This window comes from Triticum aestivum, chromosome 7A (assembly GCF_018294505.1).
Source record: "Triticum aestivum cultivar Chinese Spring chromosome 7A, IWGSC CS RefSeq v2.1, whole genome shotgun sequence".
Classification (NCBI taxonomy): domain Eukaryota; kingdom Viridiplantae; phylum Streptophyta; class Magnoliopsida; order Poales; family Poaceae; genus Triticum; species Triticum aestivum.
Genome location: NC_057812.1, coordinates 620,611,565 through 620,619,242, shown reverse-complemented (window position 1 = coordinate 620,619,242; position 7,678 = coordinate 620,611,565). Strand labels below are relative to the sequence as shown.

The window sequence follows — 7,678 nt, the reverse complement described above, 5'->3', positions numbered from 1 at the left end:
ACCCTGCTAATTACAAACACTGTTCAAGAAATCTTCCGATTCAGCGATTAATCTTCTGATTTATTGCTAATCGGGGGGTGACCGATAAGATTATGTCTTATCTTCACCGTTTATTTTTTGGACCGATTTATCGCTCTGACAAGCGATTTATTGGGAATCTATCGATAAATCATACCTATTCATAGCACTATGTTTGCAAAAACTATGTTTATTTATGTTTTGTGGACCTTGTTACCTAATATGTACTGGTGTTCTATTTTTTGTCATTATACGAGGATTCAAAGGCTAGGAATCAAGGTAACATTTCTGCCAAATAATATTTTGGTGTTGAATATAGCGTATTTTAGTGTTGGGAACCTGAGATTTGCAAAAAATATTCGATTAATAGTCGACCGATAAAATCGATTAATCCGCCGATTCCGATTAATCTCTAATCCCTAGCTGACCGAGACGATAACTATACAAATAGTTTTTCTCTCTTCCTAATTAGTATCATGTACTTTCCATCTTAGAAACATCAAACATATCAAGAAATAAGATACAATTAGTCATGGCACATTAATTATTACTTTCTCTCTCCTATTAGGTTAGTCATAGTGGGAGTAACTTAGCAAGTAACATAACGCACATCAAGAAAATTTTGCTTATGTGACATGTAGTTAATGAGAAGTGGTAGCATAATATGTTACTGTAATATAGCGCTTCCCGAAAAAAGATGAGTCCACAACATAATAAATGAAGTCATCTTTGGGACGCGAATTTTTGGGATATGGTGGCATGCGATGCCATAATCTCGTGCGTCCACATGCACATTATGATTCCTAGTTAATATAGCCCATTATGCAATACGGGGTGGTCAATTCGCAGGCCAACGTAAATACACAACATTACCTCGCACACGTGGGCCAGGTCTCATTTAATTTTCGTATGAATATTGGCTCGTCTGGTAGCAATGTCCCTTGCATGTTGGGTTCCTTCATAACTGCTCTGGATGTGGGGCAGCCACCATAAGTACCACCCTTGCTCGTGGTGTGCATTGTAGCTCATTTTCGATTTGCATCCTGTGGAGAGCAGAAGAATAGGGGAGATGACTTCGGTAGAAACAGAGATACACAGGTTAGCATATGGACACTGGATGCTGACGTATATCCAGCCTGTTCGTTCCCTTGCATTGCAGACTTTTCTTATGGCAATTGTTATTAGGTGGCCAAGTCTATATATGTATTAATGTATCACCCATCAATTCGCAGATGCATCAATGGAATAATGCTAGTACAAGAAGCTTTAATCATAGCATCTGTTTCATGACAAACTGGATGGTTTAGTGTATGGTAATACTCATATGCTAACTAGCCCAAGATATTACATGGCTAATAACTGGCACACTGATTAAACACACGTGTATGATGGTTAGTCCTAATTTACTGATTAACATATTACTAATACATCAACTAAGCACATGAATTTAGCTGCAACCATGACAAAATTTCTCCCATATATTCAGGTAATTAAATGCATCTCGTAGATATTTTCATATTGTAAGTTCAATTAGAAATTTGTGGAGTTGGTTTTGATGTCTCTAATTTGTTAAAAAATGGGAACCGTAAGTTTTGGTTAACATGTATACTTGTGAAGCTGAAATCAAAATCAAAGCCCTAAAAAAACCGTTCTCTCTTATTGGTGATGTCTCAAATATCCTATAAGTTATGTAAAAGTATTTTGACTTTTTCAGTAGAATTTTGCCTGATCTTTTAATTGACATTCTGATTTTGTATCAACGTTGCATTTAAAAATCAGATTCTACTTTTTGTGATTCAAGTTAACTATGAAGGATGGAGTTAAGTGATTTTTCAATGAAAAAATTGATGCATGTAAGAGTTCTAAATCAGTAGTCCGAAACAAATGACAAAACTAAAATACCTCATTTTCCAAATTGAACAATGCTGGATGGAGAGAGCTAGTGTGATTATGGACATGGTGCATGCTTTCAATGTAGTTAACGCTTCAAAAGACATGCTCCGCGGCCATCTTTTAATCAAGTACTCCCTCTGTAAACTAATATAAGAGCGTTTAGATCACTATTTTACTTATCTAAACGCCCTTATATTAGTTTATGGAGGGAGTACTACTAGCATGGATCAGTGTAGTTATTGTGGTGCAGCTGGCCATTTGGACTGACATGTTAATCAACACATGTCTTCAATGCGCGAGTCTGCCTTCTGGGCCATCTCCTGGCAAGGTCAGAAGTAATACAAGAGTTGTACTAACTGTATACGGTGGATGAAATTTATTATACAGACTCGATGTATTAGAGCTGCACGAATCACGCGGAAATGGTCGGTCTTGATAACGACCTCGCGTGGCTGCATGTCCACTCATGATTTATCGGTCATCTTTGACGCTACTACTATGTTACATTGCACTACGAAAGTAGTAACTTAGACTAGTATCATATGCATGGAAAGCGCACTTTTGGCTCCGGGCGGCGCACGCCCCTTGTATCTGGACGGCGGCTGTTGGCTTTAAGATCTGTTGCTAGTGTAGTGAATATGTTTTGTAAAAGCGGGGAAAACTATAGTCTGGCCAATACAAGTTGTATACGATGTCGGGTGCAAGAACGATGACGTTTCAGTGCAGGTAAGAACAGCACTTTCGGCCGGTCGAATTAAATTGTGTTGAAAAGGATAATCAATACGGGTGGTGAATGCATCCGTCCTGTTTCTGTACGAGGATAGCGAACTCCTTTGAGTAGACGGTGCTGCTGTTCTTACCCAAAACAAATGGACCACTACTCTCCGGCGAGAAGACGGTGGCGGAGTTCTTCCACCACCAACCACCACCGCGCGGTGTCGTCTGGAATCGAGCTCAACAACAACAGAAGAGAATTTAGAGCGGAATGATTGCATCTCTAATGAGAAGGTATGTTGTCCATCCCAACTGAAAATACATCGATCTGGATCTGGGAGCTGTCAGATCTCGGGTTACCTTGTTGACAGTACAATTTCTGTATTGTAGCGAACTGGTTAACAGTTACTCCCTCTGTCCCAAAATATAAGAACGTTTTTAACACTACACTAGTGTCAAAAACGTTCTTATATTATGAGACGGAGGGAGTAGTTTAGAACGGCCGATTCGGCTGCCAGCACTTGATGAAGTTGTAAAGAGCCAGGAGCTTGATGACTCTCCAAGCGAAGAGACCCAGATCGATCTTGTGCGTGACGTTTCCGAAGAAGACGACTCTGTTGCAACTAGATCTTCAGGAGGGTGGATCAGAAGGTATATCATTCTGGCACAACAAGGATCGATTTCAAAATAATTACACCGAAGACCATACTGCAAATCTTGGCTGTAGCAATGCATAGGACGGTTCGATTTGTAATAGTTATGCCAAAAATAACAGAAAATATTGAAAGTAGAAAACGTTTATTCAGCTCTCAAACGTTGTATACAGTTTTGAAGCGGAATGCAATCTTTATTTTCCTGATGCTTCTTCAAACTGCATAATATGTTTAAATGTAAAACCTTACATAAAGTCTGCATCTTGTTATTGTCCAAGTGAAACAATTAATTTACTAATCTAATTTTTTTCATTTAGGCCGAGGCATGGGGTCACGCCAGATGAAAGAAAGACTAAACCAGATAGAGTTGCACCTCTGGAGCAGGCTTCGAGAGGGTCTTCTACCAGGAAAACAGATGCAGTGGTTGCACCTTCGGTTGGTCTGGTTTTTGATTCTTTGGGTGAAGCTTATGATTTCTACAACCTATATTCTTGGGAGCTAGGAATTGGCATCAGATACGGGAAAAGCAGAACCAACGTCAGGGGAACAAAATGCATGCAAGACCTTCTCTGTGGTTATTCTATAAGTTTTTCTGACAGTAATTTATGTTCATTTACCGAAGAGTTATAGTGCAGCTAACTGTGAATTTTATAATTAGGGGAAACCAAAGAAAACTAATACCACTTCCTGCCGTTGTGAATGCCCCTCCATGTTACGCCTTCTAAGAACAGAAGATCAAGGATGGTTTATCTGTGAGTATAGGAATGTGCACAATCACGCTATGCTAGCAAATTGTGCAGAGAAGTTGCATTTCCAGTCACATCGTCATATTGACAAATACACTAGAGAGCTTGTGTCTCAGTTTCGTGAGAATAACATAAATCTAAGCAAAGTTTAAAGTATAATTGGCACGTTTTTTGGTAGAATAGAGAATGTACCTTTCACTAAAAGGTGCCTTAGGACGCTATGTGGAAAAATAAGCAAGGAACAGGCGGATGACGATGTTAGGAAAACTATGGATTTGTTTTCAGATTTGAAAGAAAGAGACAGTGAGTTCCAGTATATAGTTCAAGTAGACACCGAGAGTAGGATAAGAACAATTATGTGGACTAATGGACGTAGCAAGCTCCAGTACCATCATTTTGGCCATGTCGTTACATTCGATACAACATATAAGACCAACCTGTACGATATGCCTTTCGGATTGTTTGTTGGAGTAAACAATCACTTCCATAGTGTGCTTTATGCCGGTGTCTTGATGCGTGATGAGAAAGTAGAGAGCTTTGAATGGGTTTTCAGCGGATTTCTAAAGATGATGGGCGGGAAGAAACCAGTTACAATTTTAACAGGTAACACTACAGCAGTACTACTAATTATTCTGTTTCTTTTTTGAACTAACAAAAAATCAATGATGATCTAAAATGGACCTTATTTATATAACAGATCAAGCTAGGGCTATGGAGGTTGCGATTATGAATGTATTCCCTGGGACGACTCACCGATGGTGCAACTGGCATGTGTTAAAAAAAGCAAAGGAGTCACTAGGGAGCAATTATACAAAGAAGTCAGACTTCAGGACAGAGATTCACCGTCTTTGTGACGAAATGCTGACTATAGAAGAATTAGAAAAAGGGTGGTCCAATTTAATTGTGAAGTACGGGTTGGCGAGTAACACATTCCTAGCTCAAGTTTACGAGGTTAGGGAGAAATGGGCCAAACCATATTTCAGTGGGAAATTCTGTGCAAAAATGACAAGAACACAACGGAGTGAGAGTGCGAACCACATGCTTAAAAACTATGTGCCACCAGCATGTCCAATGAACGTTTTCGTTAAGCAGTATGGCAAGCTACAGTATGACAGAGAGCAGGAGGAAGGATTTCAAGAGAAAAGGACAAGGCTGGTATGTTTTCTAGAATTATACAAACATATTTTGTATGCAACTTGAACTGGCACTTTTCACTTTAAACTGCAGGGGGGCTGTTATAAAATCTAATCTCCCAATTGAGTGTCACGCAAGCAAGATATATACCAGAACAATGTTTGAGATGTTTGGAAGGGTTCTTTATGTAGATGGTTACTATGATGTTGAAGAGATAGAACCAAGAAGGAAATATGCAGCCATACACGGTAACCCTGAGCAGAGAGATCCCTCTGGTTCAAGAATAGGTATGAGGTTGTTATATCTGAAGATCAAACAAAGTACACTTGTGAGTGTGGAAGATATGAACACATGGGAATGATTTGTTGTCATATACTTAAGGTATTTTCTGACTTTTTTTTAAATCGGACTAATGATTATTATACATTTTAACTGATGATCTTTTCGTCTGTAAGTAATGATCATACTAGATGTTAAGAAAATCCCGAAAGCACACATAATGAAGAGATGGACAGTAGATGCTCATGATGTTTTGCCTGATCATATCAAGCATTACCAGAGAGACATGGGTCCACCGGATGCAATGACATTCAGGCATTCTGCGATGTACATAACTGCATTGCAGATTAATTGTTCATCTTGGGGACAGTAATGCAGAGGCTTTCGAGTCCGTTATGAGTGGGCTGTGTGATTTGAAGCAGAGAGCAATGTCATTGAGCATGGAAAAAAAAGGACTAAGCGTGGTTGAGAAGGCTAAGGCATCTAGCATGACCAACTCGGTTGGTTCTAGGGTTTCTTGCAAAACACTAAAAACAAAGCACCCAAGCGTTTCTAAAGAAACAATTTCTAAATCGTCTCATATCAATCTTGTGGACCAGAGCTGCAATGGTAATGTTGAGGTCTCTTCAAGAGAGGTCATGTTAGCACCGGAAAGGCATATGAAGAGGGGGTACCCAAGCACATCGCGTGAAAAAGCGCCTTATGAAGATTCACATTAGCGAACACGATTATGTAGTATTTGTCGTGGTAAAGGACACAAGAGTACTACATGTCCACAGAGGGGTGATCTACCAGTGAAACCAAGGAAAGAGAGACTTTGTAGCAATTGCAAGGTTGCTGGACACAGGAAGAACAACTGCTCCAAGAAAATGGCCAGTTTCATGGAAGGGATGAATACATTCCCCGGCATGTCTTCCATGGATGGTGAAGACAATGACTAGATGTTTTTGTGAACAAGTGGTGATTTTATGTATCAATGTTTAAAATGGAAGAGACATCTAGATTTATGTATGAACTGAGTTATTTGTTGAAGCAATCCTTTATATGCTAGCAATAGGAAAGTTGGAAACAATGTTGTTTTTTTGCATAACACAAAAAGAATTGTGCAACAACCATTTTGACAACCAATTAACGATGATAATGCATGCTACCCTGAAGAAAAAAATGCAAGGCAAGCATTAATTAGGCCTGTGAGTGGTTAGAATGCAGAAGTTAATGTTATTTGAAATTTGAACTTCATTCTTTGGAGCGGTGGTGGCACTCTGTAGTCTATATAAGTTCAATGGTTTGCTTTGGGGAGGAAGCAAACATCAGCAGTTGGGGGAGGAAGCTTGGAGGAGCCACGCATGGAACATCAGAAGGCAGATACAACTGTAGAAGTTGTTCACAATGTTATGGTATGTTTACTTTTGAGCTGGTATTTGGGTGGGCATATTTGTACTTGAATCACTCTGATACCCTCTCTTAATGTACAGTTTAGTTGCGTTGGGGTTATTATGATGAATGAGAGCAGTGAGGACGATCATGTTGACGATCTTTCGGTAGGTTAATCTTTCCTCTTTCAATAATCCATATTAATTATTTTCATTTTCACTTTTGATCGTGACCTGTGATGATTCAGGAGTGTGTTGAATCAAACTTTGTTAAAGAGGGAAATCTACTACTGTGCTCTAACACGAGAGCAATACTGGTTAGTTTGATTACTTTCCTGAACTGAAGTAAAAAATAGTTGCATTGCATGCTGAATTTTTTCAAGTACATCCAGTCGACGCCAGCAAATCAACTAAACAGCGACAGATTGATGATTGCTGGGGAGAACATGATCCATTTACAGGCTCAAGCGGTGGAGAGAAAGAGAGCGATATTGTGAAGGTGGATAGTGCAACAGAGGAGGGGTCTGGCTGCTGCTCAGTTGCAGTACAAGTCGAAGAGTTTGAAGATGAAGATGAGATTGACAGCCATATGTGCAAGAGGCAGAGGAGTTAATTATTTTAGAACCCTGTTGTTAGTGTTTGAAACTTTCACTCGAATCCAGTGTAATAAATCAAATTAGCCAAAAAATGTAATGTGTTTCTGTCTATCCACTATGTGTGTTTGAAGAGAAAAATCGTCAAATGGTACGTGGTAGTTGAAAAACGCAGGCATGGTCAAAAGGGCCATGTACTCATACGACTGTAGCACATGTAGTAAGATTCAGTCGTGCTGGGCGTCGTTGCAAAATCTACCGCAAAGATTGCTTCA

General features: G+C 39.5%; 1 long non-coding RNA gene across 5 annotated transcripts; it reads left to right on the top strand.

Annotated features, from left to right (window-relative positions):
- The first annotated feature begins 2,718 nt into the window (after positions 1-2,718).
- On the top strand, positions 2,719-7,472 carry LOC123148704 (uncharacterized). Of its 5 annotated transcripts, none has more exons than XR_006474079.1 (7): positions 2,719-2,919; positions 3,016-3,276; positions 3,596-4,627; positions 4,722-6,834; positions 6,913-6,978; positions 7,059-7,127; positions 7,203-7,432. It is a non-coding gene; the product is annotated as an uncharacterized lncRNA (long non-coding RNA). The 5 variants fall into 5 exon arrangements; XR_006474081.1 differs by having other exon boundaries at positions 2,740-3,276; positions 4,722-5,539; positions 5,614-6,834; positions 7,203-7,434; XR_006474080.1 differs by having other exon boundaries at positions 2,740-3,276; positions 4,722-5,179; positions 5,252-6,834; positions 7,203-7,433.
- The last annotated feature ends 206 nt before the right edge of the window (positions 7,473-7,678 follow it).